This window comes from Tachypleus tridentatus, chromosome 1 (assembly GCF_004210375.1).
Source record: "Tachypleus tridentatus isolate NWPU-2018 chromosome 1, ASM421037v1, whole genome shotgun sequence".
NCBI lineage: Eukaryota > Metazoa > Arthropoda > Merostomata > Xiphosura > Limulidae > Tachypleus > Tachypleus tridentatus.
This window is the reverse complement of record NC_134825.1, coordinates 31,017,518-31,036,397: the sequence shown is the minus strand read 5'-3', so window position 1 is coordinate 31,036,397 and position 18,880 is coordinate 31,017,518. Positions and strand designations below refer to the sequence as shown.

Sequence of the window (18,880 nt, the reverse complement as noted above, 5' to 3'; positions counted from 1 at the left end):
CTAAGTAGTTTTGGTGTTATTCTAAGTCACAGCATTTGAGCACCCAATATTTATTAACACGTTTAAAATCATAAGGGTGGATAACTTAAAGATACTTCAAAACAAATGTATCGAATTCCAAAATGAGAGTACTTAATTTGTATCAACTTACAATTAATTGCCATTTTAAAAGAATGATTTGGTCATTTTTTTTCGTGTGAAAGAACCGTCTAGAGCTTAAGATCCTACACAGCTTAATTTAATATAGAGAGCAAGAAATATTTTAAATGGTAAATATTATTCACACCCGCACATCTATTAGTAAAACTAAATAGAAAAAGCAAAAATCGCACAAATTTCAAAATATCAATGGTTTTGAAGTTTATTACTTTCATTTATTTTTGTTAGATCATTTTACAGTTTGTCTATATACATGTCTTAATTATTTGTTGACGCCTTCAAACCAACTGATGTACCTGTACAATTCAGGGGAAGACAGTGCCCTCTAGGTCAGATCGGTAGAATGATAGTCACCACCACAAGAAGTATGATAACAATCAATCGATCTGGCCGTTCGCCAGTTATAAAGTGAAACGCAAATTTATTTTTTAATAATGATTTAGAAGAAAGTTACTCGCATTGGAAGTATGCTAGTCATTTCCGAAGTTTCACTAAAATAATTTTAAAGTATATGGTATAATATATAGAATAAACTATTTTTCATAAAATTAAATTTATATAAATAAACAATTTTGGAATACAGCTTTAAGTACACGGAATCTTTAAACGGTAAAAGATAGGTTTGGGAGCAGGAGAAAAATTAAAGGGATCTGATCCTTGGGGATACTAAAGTTTTGGAACCGCCAATTCAAAATAGTTGGAGGACTTTCATTGACTAGTGTAATTTAACCACTTGCAGTGATTTAGAACAATTATCTTCACATCTGACCTAAAACATCTAAGCTTAGTTTGTGTGTGTGCGTTTGTTTTCTTAATACGAACACAATCATGAAATTTAATACTATTATAAAAGAAAGTACACATGATTTAGTCACTAATAACTTAAAATTAAAACATGTATAACTAGTTTTATGTCAAGTTCGTGTACTCAGTTTTAGATATTTTCGCATAAACAAGTTTAGAAATGCACATTCATGAATTCTATGTTTTACGTACTAATATAATAATAAGTTCAAGTTGATGCTTACATAACGAGAATTCATTTTGTACAGTTCGAGATTAGGAGGAGAATATGACCGAGTACTATATTCTTAGACTAGTTTCATATGTAATGCATGTACCAAACGATGCGTAATACAACCACGTGACAAATAACTTGTCCCAAGGTTGTCTTGTGTGGAGAAGGTCAGAACCGAGTGCTCTGCTAATCAGCAAACCTTCGTTACGAAAAAATACTAAAAAGTTAAGGTCCGATATCAGGTTCGTGTATTCACTCACCCAGTCACTCTCAAAAATCAATAAATTCTGTCTTTCATAACGATTGAAGTGAAAACTGAGAATTTGCCATGCGTCGCCGCCATTCCAAATCCAGTACTGAAAATGTCCACTTAGTGTGGTTGCGCATTCGAATTTTGCTTAAACTCGAGAAAATTCACCGAGAAAGTGAATTTGGTTTTAGTTTAGAGCTGATAGAATATCTTATGTAAAAGCACATACACAGAAAAGCCTTCGAGACAGAACCTGTACGTACAATACATTAGGTCATAGCTTGAAGCCTCCTAATTAGTGAGAGGCCCTGAGCTTCAGCCCGGTAAGGCCATGCCTTAATTCGGGTTTGAATAACAAATTATACCCGTTTAGGAATTATGACATTTATCCTGTTTTGACTTAAACACATGGCCTTGAACATTATGGAACTAAGAACTATTACTTTACTTTATGGATATATTCCCTTGCAAGTGGGTGCTCTTAACCTACAGACTCCAATGCCAACTTTGAGGTAGTTGTAAACTTGATATAGGTAAAAAGTACAAAATGTTAAGATTTGTGCGATTTTAACAAAATCTAGAGAATAAATAAATGAATCACAACGTGAGTTTTCATGCTTTCAAGTGATGCCCTAAAATGGATCTTAATGTTTATTTTTAAGAAACGTGCCACGGTTGGAGAGGAAGGAATTCTTTGAACAGACAGGCTGTACAATATATAGCAAAGTACTTATAAAACTTGAATAGTCTCCGAGCAGACTCCCAGAGGGTCAGTGGCGAGTTGGAGTATCATTCCTGGTGTATTATGTTTAGGTTATTTCATGAAGAAAGATGCGTTATTGTAAAGTCTTTCTCAACACGTTTGTTTTAGCTTAAAGCAAAAAATCTGGGATATCTGCCCCTCTGTTTATCGTGGGAAATAGAATAACAGATTTTAATCCTTAAGGTTCGTAAACCTATAGGGGAGGGGTACATTTATCAAAACAGTTCTGTATTTCCAGTGTTTAGTTTAACACCGGAATATTTGTAGTTAGCCCAGACACTATTTCGAGTGTCGATTTTAAGTATTTGAATAACTATAACATGTAGATTACATTTCTTGCAATCACGGGCAGGGTTTGGGTATCGGATATCAGCTGTTGTATTGGTTAATAATTTAAGTAAATTGTATTAATAAATAATTACGAACTAATTTTATCATAAGTTTCGAAAACTAGTGTGGTACAATCTTTAGTGTCGAAAGAGTATTCGAGTTATTCGTTGTCAAGATCCGATCCTCGGTATTTTTAGTGGAAGTCTAGCGAGTTATCACTTAAACTTAGATATACTCCTCTTTACAGCTTTAAATCAAATATACTTGGATGTAGGCGCATCATGCTACGTATAATTGATTTCAGACGGGTGTCCGATTTATGTTAGGTATTTCAAATAACAGGAAATTTAAAAGTTAATTAACTGTTAATACATGTCAAACTTATGGTATTTGTAAATAAAATTGGCACACACACTACTCTTAAGTACAAATATTTTAAGTATACAAACAAAATACAATAAAAGTTATTGCTAATAGTTATTATAATTGATTGTAAAACTCTTGTATATAAACTATACAGTTTTCCACTTGGTCTAAAAGTGAATCTTATCGACGATCTGAGTTCACGACGAGTAAATTAATTCCGAGTTGAGATTATCGCACATCTCGCTTAAACTTGTTAGCTTGATTGGCCTCACACCGGTGACTTTTTACCGATGATTTTTAGTGTCATCGTGGAAATTCTAAAGTCCGAAGTTATTCATTGAAGTTCAATGTTTTGTAATGTTTGAAATCTATAAACGTTCCTGATCCAATTCTGTAGTTTTCTGATTAATCGGCGTTAATCACAATTACAGCTTCCTAACCCCTACATCATACTGACTAACTGCCAATAATACTTTGTCTCAGCAGCATCAGTTTATACACACCAATCACGCAAGACTAGAACATTCCAAGTTTGCTTGCAATGATACTTTCAATCAGTAGTATTACATACACACCTAGGACATTATTGATTCTCACTTAGTTCTTCACAAGTTTCGAGAACAGGCGGGAAGTGCATAATACAGTCAAGAATATACGTCATATGCAATAAAACTTATACAGAAACAAGCGTAGGCACTAAAATAAACATAACAGTAAATCATTAGAATCAGTGAAGTAAAAAGGAAATACAAAATAACAAAGTAGAAAAGAACATTAGTAAGTTACAGAAAGGTAATAATCCAAGGAGAGAGCAGTGTTGTAAGCTACGTTTTTCACTTAGACGAGTCATTCAGATACTAACATTGTTACTTAACCGGAAGTTGTAAGTGTACCCTAAAGTCTGGATTTTAGTTTTAGAACAATCTGGGAATAATCAAACGCAAGTTGGGCAGAGTTTGCGTATTATAGTTTCTATCAGTTAGATTTTTCACTCAACGCTGCAAGTAATGAATATTTCATGGATGAAATATAAAAACAAAGTAATCCGAGTTTGCTAGACGTTCTTTATTTGCAAAACTAGACTCATCGATGAATGTTGATTATAAAGACCATAACATTTAAGACTGGATAATCGGAGAGGGATATTATTTGAAAGAAAAACTTTGAGTTGCTTTAATTTTTTAAATCTAATAATCCAAAAGAACTTAATATAAACGATAGATTAGTCTAGCATTACGGTGTTAGTACGGATATTGAGAATGATGGTCAATCTAACACTGAATGGTCTCGCGTCAGTGTCTAGCGTGTACTTTTTTTTTAGCGATGCGTTGTTGTTTGAAGTGCACTTGTGTAATTTAACACTGGCGTTACTAATTTAATTGTTTAGCTCAACATAGAAATGTGTGCGTTTTAAGCATATGCAGTTGTACGCCAATAACATTTCCACACGAGTTTTCTTGAACAGTGTAACGTTTAAGAATTGAACAATATACAATTTTCTCTCATCTTTGACAGATTACTTAATAGATAAATTCTTAATTTGTTTGAAACCGCGCTTATAACTACATTTTTAGTTAGTTTATACTAGATTTCAAATACATTAGAAGCTTGGTCTACAAAGCACATAGCATTCAATATTCATGTATTAGCAGGTATCAGTTCAAACAATTTAAGTGCAAGTTTCCTAAAATAGTGGTAATAAATTAGAAACGTGCAGTCAACCCAGTGCTTTGGGTACATGCAATACAGTGGTCCGTTTAGAACAGTCTTAACGTTTCAAATGTTATTTCAATAACAAATTGCGTTTCATTTGGTTTTCAAAGAAAATTGACTGCAATGCATTGCTGGGAAACATGGTTGGGTTTTGATGCAAAGGTAACATCAAGCTTGAGACAATGAGTATTTTCTCAGCTAGATACCACTTTTGTTTTGACAAGCGAAAGGAGAGACAAACAAATACATGAAACACGTTTAAAAGGTTTTTTCGTTCGTACTCCTATCTTCGAAATTTGTTCAAAATCAATCGACGGATCGAGTCCAGTTGTTTTTCTTTTTTCGTCGATAGTCCCTCACTAAACGAAACATTTGTTCTCAACATGTTTGACTGTTCAACACATACGAAAACTGACGGATCTATGTTGATATAATTAGAATTCGACATATTTAAATTTTCATGTACTCAAAACCATTGATATGTTTATAATTAACCGATCAGGAGATATTACGTGTGATAGTGTGTTTGCCTTTTTTTCAGCAAATACAGTGGAATATTTGCTGTGTCAAACTTCGAACCACGGATTTTAACATTGTAAGTTCTTAAGTGTATCACTATCTCACCGTGGGAGATAGATATACGTTTTACTATTATAAATAGAAATAAACACACCGAAGTATGTATGAACAAATAACGGCTGTCTTGGTTACGTCTGACAATCTGCATCTAACCATAAGTCACACTTACTGTTAAATATAAACTCGAGATACAAAACTGAGTTGATGAAATCTAAAACTCTTACTGAAACTGAATCAATATAAGAACAAATGTATTTTAATGAACTGTAGGAGCTACATAATGTACTTGATGAGGATGACAAGCTATAAATGTTTAAAAGTTCAAAACATGCATTTTTTATATACTCGTTTTTATAAAGGCATGTTAAAATACTTTGTTTCGTCCATTAAAATGCTGCCTAGTGGGTTTTATTTTGCAAGTGTGACAAAGAGAAAAACATTACCGCTGTGTGAGCTTCAGCTACATTTAGGAACGCTTGTTCCTAAAGGAAAACAGGGTGAACTAAAGTAAAATGGATGGGGGAAGCAGCTTTTAGCACCACTGAACATCGACCCGAGGTTCTTTTTGTTTGTTTTTAAATCTTGTTACGTGGGACTGGGACTAACCAGCAACCCTCACATTACTGGGCGTAGTTGTGTTTTATTGTTTGTTTGTTGTTTTTTTTGTTGTTTTTTTAGGGGATACTAACTATATGTAGTTTAAGCAACATTTGAATACTCCACAAAACCAGAAACTTCTTGATAACATTCCGACAAAATAAGTCAGAGTTTCAAAGTAAGCTTTTAATTGTAAGCGTGTTAGAGAAGCTTTACTGGTAGCGTGGGTTTTGATTGATAGAAGTCAAATAGATTTGTTTTCTGAAAATAAACTTCCAATGTGTGTGTTTTGAATGAGTTAAGAAAACAATAGGTTTATTTTGAATTTCGAGCAAAAGGTACACGGGGGCTATCTGCATTAACTATCCCTAATTTAGGGGTTATGACTAAAGGAAAGGCAGCTAATCATTACCACATCGTTATCTCAAGCTACTCTTACCATCAAATAGAAAAAAGACTGACCGTAACATTCCACGGCTGACATGAGAAGCATATTTGGTGTGACATGGATCCGAATCCGCGACCCTCCCACAAATTACGAGCCAAGTACCTTAACCACCTGGCCATTAGAAAAGTGTAACAAGATGCAGACATTAACCGAGGTTCAAGATAAACAGGCGTCAGATATGAGATACATGAGCTGTGAAAACTGTTACACTCTAGGAAAAAGGTATGTATCTTTATTTTGAAGTTAGACATTTTAGATGACTCGTAGATATAAGGTATTATATACTTAAGACCACGAAAATAACTGAAATTATTCACACTATTTTATATGAATAAATCAGTGATTAAAGTGTCATTTAATTAACATAACTTATACAAAGTTGTGGATAACACCTGAACGCTACGACTTTTGATTTTTTGGCAATACAAATGTTTATGAATTTGTTAAGCAACTGGCAGGGAAGATTTAATACAGCTAAGATTTTAAAAAGGAGGAAGGCATTCTGGGATAACCCTGTTGGAGGTAAAAACCTGTCTTAGCCTTTTCCACGCAGTTGCCAGATAAAGTTGAGAATAATGTCATTTCCAACCTGATCTTTAGAACGAAGCCGAAGCTGCAATTGCTTTCTTACACAGATATACCTCTACGTAGGGGCGAACGGTTGGGTCGTCGGGGAGCAGAGACGTAATTTAGTGGGTTGCTATAGCAACGTGTTGAGCTAGAAATAAAGAAGTGAATGAACGATTGGAAACCTGTAGTGTAAATTTGAATTTAATGTTTACTCGATATAAAACATTGAAATAAACTCCTCTAAATAACATTATTTCACTAAAACAATGCTTTTATCAGGTGCTGGAGAGTTCTAAACAATGCACTGTAAGTGCAACAAAACAAAATGCAAATTTTGTAACTTTAATCAACACCAATACCGTATCCTAACTACTATTAGGAGTAGCTTTGAAACTGCCTGTTCCATCTCTACTGCTAGAAGGGCGAGCGTGTTTGATGGAACAGTTAAATCCTACTATTCGTTAACAGGAAATCATCTCGAAATGACGGTGGATGGATACGACTACTGCCTTCCCTTAAGTCTTTGATTGCTAAATTAGGGATGGCTAATAGCCGGAGTGTAGCCTTACGCGAAATTCATAAATTTCGAAGAGAAATAGTAAAATAGCACTAAATGCTGTATTCATGACGTTAATAAAAAAACATAGGTCCGAAAGGTCTTCATAAACATCAAATAAAAGCCCTAAAACCAAAGCGCTTTTAAAAGATGGACCTTTCTTCAGAGGTCCAATTGGGAATGAATATTGTAGATTGTTATTCACAGACATGGCTTAGAAGAAGGTAAAATCAGTACCATGTAGTGTCCGACATTAGTGTTCACCGATCTTTTAAACAAAAACTATGAAGTATTATGGGGGTTAAGTATTTCTAAAGAGGGAGGAAGAGAGATGGACGGAACCGGACTCTGACCACATACAATGAAGAAGAGGTACAAAAGGCCAGACTACAAATATAGTTATGTTCATCCATTACTATTTGCAGCAATACTTTAAAAAAATTGATAACTGTACTTAAATCACCGAGAAACATTTGGACAAATTGGTTTTGTCGTACTGAGATGACACTTCTTCAAAATGTGGTCGTGGGTGCAGTTTAATCTATTACTAACGTGGAAAAAAGGAAAATTTTACATAACGTTGTCGAGATTAGTTTTTCCTAAGGGTACCTTACTAAATCAGTTAAGGAAAGTTACATTTATATCCTGAGGAGAGATCAATTTCTGTTTATCGATTCCACTTTTTTTTTTTTTTTTTAATACTCAATGGACGAAACCACTCTATACAAAAAGATATAACTGTACAGTTTCCAGGCAAAACTAAACTAAGCAACAAACGTTATGCAGGTTCTATTTCTAATCAATGCAGTTGCTTGAAAACACGTACCATTTCAAGTAAATACCCGGGCAAGTCAATTTCAAGGTGTGATGAAGCAACCAGACAAGCGGTTTAAGAACAAAGTTGCACAATGAGTTTACGCTGTACCAACGGCATGGATCCATCTCTGAATTTTAACTAATTATTAGCATTGAGTCACAGAGGAGCACGGATAAAGAATTTGATTATATGGAAAAATAACATGTGTTAAAAGAAAATTAGGCGCTTTAAGGAGATCTAGTATGGAACGTGCATATATTAAGTTACGACCCAATCGTATCTAATAAATTAGATCTTAATGATGCAAACTCCAAAGTCAGTTAATAACAACTGAAGGAAAAAAAATATTTTACAATAATTTAAAGAGAGAAAATACAAAAAAAAAATATTTTACTGCGATTTTTAGTTTATTTGATACCATACATTTCGTTCACATATATGCAATTCCTCAAACACATTGCGAGCTTTGTAAAATAAGTTGTGTATCGTTTTTATTTGGACCCATCTCTATAAAAATATTATAAATTGTTTTCAGAGAAAAACAGCCATTGAAATTGTGTTTGAGTTAGAAATATTACCACATGTCTAGAATGTTCGCCAGGAAATTGATGTTTATTTTGTAACAAAAACTTCCGAGTGTTGCATGAGACTATGGGAAAGTACGCCCTTGGCACGATCAATATTCCGTCTGACGCCTGTGTTTAACGTAGACTGCAAGGCCTCTCTGTCTGCTGGCGGTCTGAACCTCAGTCATCTCACTAAGTGACTATGTTGTCACGTGACGTTTCATCTTAGAAGTGCGGGTACGAAACACCGAATTGCTCTTTTGTAATTTAAGTAATTTCAAATAAAAATTAAAATAACGCGAACTGTTTAACTGAAAAATCAAGAATGAACTGCTGGAGCAACAAATATTTGTTTTATCTAAGTCTGTATATAGAAGCCCTTGCATGTCACTAATCTAAAACAGTACGCGACTGTACGCAGAAGACGAATCTAACGACAGTATGCTTGAGCTGGCCAAAAGTGATTTTGTTAAAAGACGTATCTATAGATTGTTTCATTTTATCTTAAACATTTCGCGATATAGATTTTAGATACTTCAAAAAATTCGGTATATTTTACATATTATTCAGATGTATAGTAAAAATACACTGTCACAACCAAACTCGTGAATTCAATTTGTTATAGGCACGTAAAAACGTCTATTGTGATACAAATTGAATTAGACAATTTTTGTTAAGCCTTAACTCGCGGATCGTCAGTCTTATTTATGTTACCATACCTTATAAACTGCCTGGGACGAAAAATAAAGTTCCTTGAGCTTAAAGGTTTTTAAACAACGTTCGTGATAAGAGAACCTGTATTACTGAATTAAAATGTTAGGAAACAAAGAAGTTCATGTGATGCACCGAGATGCGAAAGACTGTACTTTTCATAATTTAGATTAGTTTTTGTGTTTTTTTAATGGGAGCGTTTTGCAGCTTCAATCTTTTGGACCAAAAATAGATTTAATTAAGTACTTACGGCAAAGTTGTAGCGATATAATACCAATCGTCATACATAGTAACCTAAGATTATCAAAGTCTCAAATACCTATTAATTACTAATAAATATCACGTTAACAGGTAGAACCTCTTCACGTGAAGAATTAAGCCTATGTATAGGTAATAAAAGCAACCACAATAAAGAGACAATAAGTTTTGGCGTACCAATCTCTTCAGTGATGTACCAGCCCCTAACACTACAGATATTCTGCATAAACCTTGAAAGTGACAACTCCTGAAGAACACGCCCAACTGACAATCTTCAAAGTAATAGAACTCACAGTCTTGTGTCAAAACAGCAACACAGGCTAATTTAACTTAAAGATAAGTCCTACCAACAATAAGATCTATGGGTTCACTCCTATCGCCAGTACACAAAACAATTCGAAGTTAACGCCCTTAAAACAACTATTCTACGCCTTGAGATTTAGGTTAGATACGTTGTTGATATATTCGTGATACGGCCGTACACACAAGATTCTAAACTCCATGAGCTACCTGAGCAGACAACATTTCGTGATACAATTCACAGTACGAAAAAGATAAAACTGACATTCTTTGATCTGATGGTTACCAAGAAACAACTCGTACCACATCACATCAATATTAGTAAATAACTGACTGAAGTAACTCACCCTCTCAGTATAAAGCTAAGTTATAAACTGCCTAGCTTCAAGAATGAAAGAAAGTTATTTGTAATCCCAAAGAACCTAAAATGAAATGAGACAAAGAACTCCCCCTTAAGAATGAACAGAAACACAAGAGAGATGGAGTGAGAAGGAACTGAAACTTACAGCTGCTTTCACGTATATCAGAGGTCTCTGAAAACATCCACAGAATATTAAATAACATGTAGAACAATATTTAGGAATCACAACACCAAAGGACCACATTTATTACATACAAGCTACCCAAAACCCAGTGGAAAAAGGTAAACACCACTTATAATATCCCATATGAATATAGATTCTAATACATAGCAAAAGGAAGAAGTTCAAAAATTAGAATTGAGGAGAATAAGTTTGATACTTAACAGTATCGGTCTATCTGCAATAGTATTAAGACACAAGGGCACAAACAACAGGTAGGCAAAAAGAAAAAAGAAGCCGTTTGCGTCTACTAACAAATAACACTTAATGTAGCATAGAAATTAACAAGATTAGGATTTTTTTTTGAACCGTACAAAGGTGTCTAAAGTTCTAATGAGAGAGATAGGGTCAGAGTAGGTAACCAACCACCAGATTTACATTAAGAAACATCAGAATAGAATCCACACTATTAACATTGTGAAATTTTCCCGAAGACGATAACAGGTTAGCAGTCGAAAAGTAAGAGAGAAAAGTTTGTAATTAGTATCTAGTTTTCTTCTATATAAGGTCGAAAAGTCGTCCATCTGTTGCGGTAGGATTGACACGGAAGTTCGACAAAATGACAACGCTTTCTACCACGAAAATCCAGTTTGTCTTCTGAACATTCTTTCAGCCATGTATACACAAAACGGATGGCGCGCTAGTTCGGGCGTTTAATTAGATTTGGGGTTAGACATGTAGAGATTTTGATAGGTAATAAAATGGAATATACACGAGCCCCACGGTTGTAATTTATTCCTGGCACAGTAATATCATGATCATTGGCTAAAAATTCCAAAATACGTTTGCTTGATTGTCAAGGTAACACACGGCACATTTTTTGTTCCAGTCAGAACTCTGCTACAACTCTTTACTAACCTGTATATGGTTAGTAGGACACCGGTAATTCTTCATATTTGCAATACTAAGAACAGATTTGTGAAGGAGGCTTACATGGGTGTTAAAAACAAAAAGCAATGGAACAATGTTTAACTTCTTTCTGAGAAAGAAGTAAGAAGGTCGAAACGTTGTTCAACTTTATGTTACTAAAACTTAATAACCCATAGCAGCAGTCTTGATATACAGTTTTACTTCAAGTAGGTTTCTCGTCATCAAGAAAAACGGATTCGATTCCCCTCAGTGGACATAGCGAATAGTCCGATATGGCTTTATCATAAGAATACATAACCCACATATTCCAACCAACCCAAATTTCAACTCTGAAAACAAAATTAAAACAAGCTTCTTCAGCTCAGCAGGATAATAAAAGCAGAACCAAGAAGACAATCTAAAAAGTAGACTCTGAAGTTCACAAAATCCACTGCTTTTATTGTCACAATAATGTGAAGGGTCATACAGTTGACCAAGTAGGAATGTCTAAGAATCAGTTTTTCACAATTTTCAATCTGTACAGACTGAACGAAGAAGAAAAAATTAAAAACTTGAAAATATATAACTCAAAATACTAACCAAGTAATACCTAAAAGAAAGAACGAAACATACATTAAAACGTTTTCATGAAATACCAGAAATTAGACATTCTCTATACATATCGTTATTAGATAAATTTTGAAAAAAAAAAACATGTTCATAAAAATATTGATTTAGATATAATTTTCAAAAATAAGTTACTTCCATCATTGTTTTTATTTTTCGCGCAAAACTACACGAGGACTATCTGCGCTAGCCGTCCCTACTTTTGCAGTGCAAGACTAGAGGGAAGTCATCACCACCCACCACCAACTCTTGTGTTACTCTTACCAACGAATAGTGGAATTGATCGTTACATTATAACGCCACAAAGGCTGAAAGGGCGAGCATGTTTAGTGCGACAGGGATTTGAACCCGCGACCTTCAGATTACGAGTTGAGTGCCCTAACCGCCTGGGCCTAATTCCATCATATCACGTACATTCATCTTGTTGATTCTAATAATTTTGCTGCGTTTGTCGCAGCTTATTAACTTATTCATCTTAAAATATCTGTACTGTTTGATAAAGTTTATCATTTTAGATCTAGCATGGCCAGATGGGTTAAGGCATTCGACTCGTAATTCGAGAGTCGCGGGTTCGAATCTCCATCTCAAACATGTTTTCCTTTCAGCCGTGGGGGCGTTATAATGTTACGGTCAATCCCACTATTTGTTGGTAAGAGTTGGAGGTGGGTGGTAATGACTAGCTGCCTTCCCTCTAGTCTTATACTGCTAAATTAAAGGCGGCTAAGGCAGATAGCCCTCGTGTAGCTTTGTGCGAAATTCAAGAAACAAACAATTGTCATTTTATTTAAATAAGAAGAAACAATATTTAAAACTTACTAGGATATTTTAACTATAGTACACCACTATCATACAAGGTGAATGAGCTATGTATCTCTGTAAACTTGGCTGAGTGAATGGTTAGGTGAACTGAACTTTTAGTTTTTATGTATCTAATATTTTCGTGTGAGTGTCTTTTATGCAGCAACAAGATGCGAACTATTAAACGCCACATTTTACAGTTTCAGAACACCAACATTCAGACCTTGCATAGTCCTACCAGTGATGTTTTGTCGTTAATCTGCGACTTATAATCGAAAACAGTTCACCCGGACAACTTTTTTCCCCATCAAGGTTATTAATTTAAATGTATCTTAAAATTGTATTAAAAATGTATATACACAAGTGTATTATACAAGGCTTTCTCTTTCCCCACTGTCGAGAATGCTTTCACACTTTTTTTTTTTTTGGTAATGCCCACAGTCACCTGGCAAGAAAAATGTCACCCGATTGTTCTTACGCCAGATAATGTTTTTGTTTGTTTGTTTTTATACACATTGAATACTCAATATTCATGATGATTTATTTAAAATATTATTTTATTAATATAACTTTGATGATAACAGTTTAATTTGGAAGTTCACATGAAGTTGCATCCAAACGCATAATAAATTTACCAATTAGTGTTTCAGCTAAGCATTACGTGACGTTTATGTATTAAGTTAGATTACAAGTATAAATAGGCCTACTGTTACTAACGTTATAAAATTAGCGTTTGAAGAATTTAATTTAAGTGGTAAGTCTTTACTAAATCATTGTGGTATTTTAGCATATTCCTTTGCCCTTAAAAACATTAATTACTACAATATATTTTATCCTCTACAGTTAAGTGTTGAAAAATGTGTAACGGAATGTCCGCACTGTTTTCACTTTAATTTAGGCCCAAGTGGTCTTTAAGTTTCTTTCAAGAGTACACGTGTACTTTTGTTCACGATGCCATTGCATTTTTTGTAGCATTGTTTTAGACTTATTTTTGTTAACTTTGAATGGGTTTGTTGCTGGAATACGCGACGAGTAATCTTAAGAGACGATCTGCTTTTCTGTATTTTCATAAGCACCAGTTGATATTTGTCCCTAGGTATTTTAGTTATAAACTTAGGGCACTCTTCGTAATTTATTCCGTCATGTATTAATAAGAAATTGAGTATGAAAAGTTCAGAAAAGAAATAACCTAAAGCAGCGCAAACTTTGTTAAATGTTCGAACACAATAGTTTAGATAAAGTAAGACGTTAGCAACCTATAGTTGAAATCAGCTGCAAGGTTCTCTCCCCCAAACAAACAAACAAACAAAAACAATAAAAAAGGTGAAGGCATACGAATTTGAATATAGAAACAAACGTTAAGACAGATTTAAAGTAAAATACAATAGTATATTTTTGCGACTACATTTTTAGGTATTTAAATTGCATTACCATTTGGAATCAACAACTAAATGAAATAGACAAGTCCGTTCTCAGAACGGTGTCAACTAATCAGAATAAACCTGCGTGTTTTAGAATTTGGCAAGCGTAAAGACAGTATATTAAGAAACTGATGTTCAGGTGTTAAATATACAATACTTCATTTTATAACAATACAAGTTATTTAGAAATCTAACTGACTGACGTATAATGAACAATTCTCTTAATTTGTGAGAAGTTCATCGCAGGACGCTAATGCACTTCAAAAGTTACTTCTATGATAATGTTATTGATGTAGCCGATAACAAGCTGTTCAAGTTTTACAAATAAGGACAGGTGATTAAAATCGATTTTAGAAAGAAAACACTTAAATCGAAATAAAATACGGTATCAACCAGTTTCAGTAACAGGGCTACGGGAGAGGGCTTCCTCGAAACTAGGGCCAAATGTTCCTTAACTTCCCTTATAACAGATGCATCCAATGAATAAAGCTGGCGTTAAAGTGGGTTAACTTCCTTAATATTATAGGATATGCTCCTAAGATGTAAAATACAATCCTCTTAACGTTATGAAATCCCCCTCCCACTCAGGCTAGTGCCATCCTTAAACAGTTCTCTGTGAAAGTTTACACAAACACGTTATGTTATAAACAAGGATTAATCCATACTTCAAACATATACACACTACATTTCGTATTCAGATATCAGATTATACGTTCGTACACGTTTATCAAAATCTTAACTAAACGATGTATTTTTAAGTGGCCAATACATAAATATTTAATAAATTAAAAGTATTTGAATAATTCCTGGTACTTCACATTTTATTATTACCTCAGACATTTATTAATTCATTTTAAACATTCAGTTCTTTTAATTTCCGTTGTAAAGCAAAACAGCGTGATTTTTTTCTTCAATGCAGTTGATAATGGCGTTACCTGAGGCCCTACTATTATTTCTACATCCGGTAGAACCTATTCTGCCACTACTACTCACTTCACGGTTAAATCTGATGAGTTCCAAGGTCAACTGTGTCGTATACTACGGATATGAGAACAAATAAGTAATTAAACCAAGAATCCAGAGCCGTTCTAGACTGGAACACGAGTCTAAAAATGACTTAGCGAACTACCCTTCAACTCTTATCCATGTTACTGCGATCTTAAAAGAAATCCTTGAAAAGAAACTGAAAACATTTCGTATGGTTAATGCTCCTCGGTATTGCGCATGCTCCTTAAAGTTAGCGCAGACAGTGACATTTATAATAAAGATTTGTTTATTGGATTTGAAACAAAGCTGCTCAGAGCCTAACTATCCCTAATTTTGAAGAAATGGACAAACAAGTCCAGCTAATCAAAACGGCCATCTCTAAAGGCACTTTAGAAATCGGACAGTTGGATGTAACAGTCATACTTAACTAACCTCTGGTAACAAAACGGTTAAAAAGATATTTTATCTGTTGAAAGGAGGAGAATAGTGGGACGCCAACCAGGAAACGTAAGATGAGGTGCACAGTCTAGCATGCTAAGAGTGGGCCGCGCTAGGCCTAGTAATTAAACTAGAGTTTAATATAAAATTTTCTCAACAAGTAAAAATATTGCACTTGTGTTAGTAGGCGTAGCTTCTCAAACGTTGACAGCTAAAAGTCTGACTCGCGCTGCTAAACGAGAAGAAAAAGAATTTACAAGCGAGACAATGTGTATTGTTCAATAAATTTAAAATTGTAGTACACATTTTCGTGTTTGTATCCTCTACCGACAGTCTTGTTGGTGTGTGCATTAAATTTATGTTATCTATGAGAGATAAAACATGCCTCAGAGGAAAATTTAGAAATCTCAATATATAGTTAAAATTTTATCTTTGAGTAAATTTCCGAGGACAGGAAAAATGTATCAGATGTTCGTGTGATAACATATTAGTTACTCAGACTGTATTCTATCATTCGATGGCCAAAATGGCCCGGCATGGCATAGCGTGTTAAGGCGTGCGACTCGTAATCTGAGGGTCGCGGGTTCGAATTCCCATCGCGCCAAACATGCTCGCCCTTTCAGCCGTGGGGGCGTTATAATGTTACGATCAATCCCACTATTCGTTGGTAAAAGAGTAGCCCAAGAGTTGGCGGTGGGTGGTGATGACCAGCTGTCTTCCCTCTCGTCTTACACTGCTAAATTAGGGACGGCTAGCACAGATAGCCCTCGAGTAGCTTTGAGCGAAATTAAAAACAAACTAAATCGATGGCCAAAAGTACTTGTAATTATATTTGACTCGCCAATAAGTTTTCCTGTTGGCTGCTTCCCCCTTCACAAACACTTAAGGTTTTTCTGGCACTGCTGAAATAATGTATATATGGTATTCATTTTGCATATCTTTAAAAAGTTATGAAGAGTTAAGAAAACGGTAAATCTTTTGCTTACTCCAAAATAAATTGAGTAGACTTTAACTTCATATGTGGCAAATAAGTAAAACAAGAGACAAAAGTGAAGACGTTACAAGCAATGCAATTAAACATATTGGTGTACACATACGAATTCTTTGGAAATGTTGACTAACACCATAAGTTCCATTATAACTGGCAAAAAACGTTGCATTCAAATACTAAAAGGTACTAAATACCATACTTTTCGCATACACATTCTCTACTTTCCAGTTCAGAACTTAAAATGTAATGTTTTAAGCAACATTGTTTCTGATATGATGTCAGTATAAACAGATGCACGTGTTTGATGGCCTCCATGCCACATGAAAAGGCTCAGCAGCAAGACGTTAAAAAACCAGGTTTTGATAGCTGTTTATATGGACGTAAACAAGCACAATACCATTGAATTATGTGCTCTGCTCACAGCGGGTATCGAAACCCGGTTTCTAGCGTTCCATGTCTGAAGACATATCGTTGTGACACTGGGGCGGAGTTTAATAGGTGGTAAGTAGAAAAAGATTATAGTGTAGAGTTGTTTTAATACACACTCACACATGCATTTCAAATTTTTTAGAAGATCAAAGTTAGTATTTTAATAATGGCTAACAAGTATACATAAAGTTTGTTTAAAAATTAGAAAAACTATTTTAAATGATAGTTATTTTGACAGTATTTTTTACCATAGAAGTCAGATATTCTTACGAACTTTATTCTTTATGTCACAGTATAAAATTACACCACTCCTACAGACCAAAAGTTTCCAAGCGTTTACCATAGCAGCACTCGACTCATAATCTGAGGGTCGCAGGTTCGAAACCCTGTCACACCAAACATGCTAGTCCTTATACCATGGAGGAGTTATAAAGTAACAATCAATCCCACTATTAGTTGGTAAAAAGAGTAGCCCAAGAGTTGGTTGTGATTACTAGCTGCCTTCCCTCCAGTCTTCCACTGTAAAATTAGGGATAGCTTTCGCAGATAGACCTCCTGTAACTTTGAGCGAAATATTCAAGAACAAACCAGAGCGGTTTGAAGTTTATTTTCTGAAAAGAAGATCCAAAGTTATACACGAACAGATCACTTACAGAATGTTACGTCGACTAAATTTTGAGGATTAACTTACGATTCCAAATTAACGATGATCCAGAATACTAACAATATCTTGACTAGAATCTGGAAAATAGCAAATTATGGAAGAAGCCTATCGAAAAAACAAAAGGCACATCACCTGATAATAAAAATTTACAAAACATACATTAGAGCTATAATAATATAGATATGTCCACCCTTGATAAACAAAAACAATTACACAAACTACGAAAACACAAAATTCAATCATTACTTCAGGTTATAAAGTGCGACGCAGTACATAATCCATCTTTATGCACAAGTGTACAAACTTAGAGAGTATCTGATAGACTCTTGCATAATGTACCAACTTATTTTAATAAAAATTGGCATAAACATGATTTATTTTATGATCTCGACAGATACTATGTACATGGGAAAGATAGTTCTAAGTACCTCTCTCTCTCTCTCTCCAATGAATATATATTTAAGAAATAGAAATCAAGCAGGCCAACATGCACTAGACGCTTGGAACTGGTGTAATATTCATAGCTTTTTTCTTTCTCTCGTTAAATATAAATAGATTTATAAAAATAAAAACAATAAATGACGAAAATATATATAAAAAATAAAAAGAAACAAAAATGGCACCTCAGGACAATAAATGGACATTTCCCTGAAAAGGGTCGGAGTAGTGTGGGTTACTCTGGCCCTAAAGCACCGCAACTATAGCATAGTAGTAGACGACATGAAAGGGAGGAATGGAGGAAGAGGTCTTTTGCACCTGATCCTCCTGCGTATCTAAAGTCCAACATACCCAAATACCCACAAAGAAGCGAAGTTTATTTTGCAACCACGACGGATAAAAAGTAACCTAGATAAGTTATTTCAAATACCTCATTTAATACTTTAGTACTGAAGTTACGTTAGATAGGTTAAAATTCCTCAATATTGTTGGGACGCATTTTTCTTCTTTGGGAGTTTTTCAAACATTCAGATGAAAATTAAAAGATACAAATTAAATTGTCTCTAATTTTACTCCACGTTAAACTTAAATACGACTGATTTGAAGGTGAGAGTTTAATTGTTACCTGTACTATACAGTAATTTATTTACAACTTA

General features: G+C 34.4%; 1 protein-coding gene across 3 annotated transcripts in view; it reads right to left on the bottom strand.

The window, feature by feature from the left end:
* Positions 1 to 18,880, bottom strand: part of LOC143245150 (uncharacterized) — a 43,010-nt gene that overhangs the window by 21,843 nt on the left and 2,287 nt on the right. The window contains exon 2 of one of the 3 annotated variants that reach the window (XM_076491156.1): positions 6,813 to 6,941. The exons of the other annotated variants lie outside the window; for them this stretch is intronic. The gene's annotated coding sequence lies outside the window, so the exon portion shown is untranslated. The remainder of the gene's footprint in view (positions 1 to 6,812; positions 6,942 to 18,880) is intronic. 3 annotated transcript variants of the gene reach the window in all.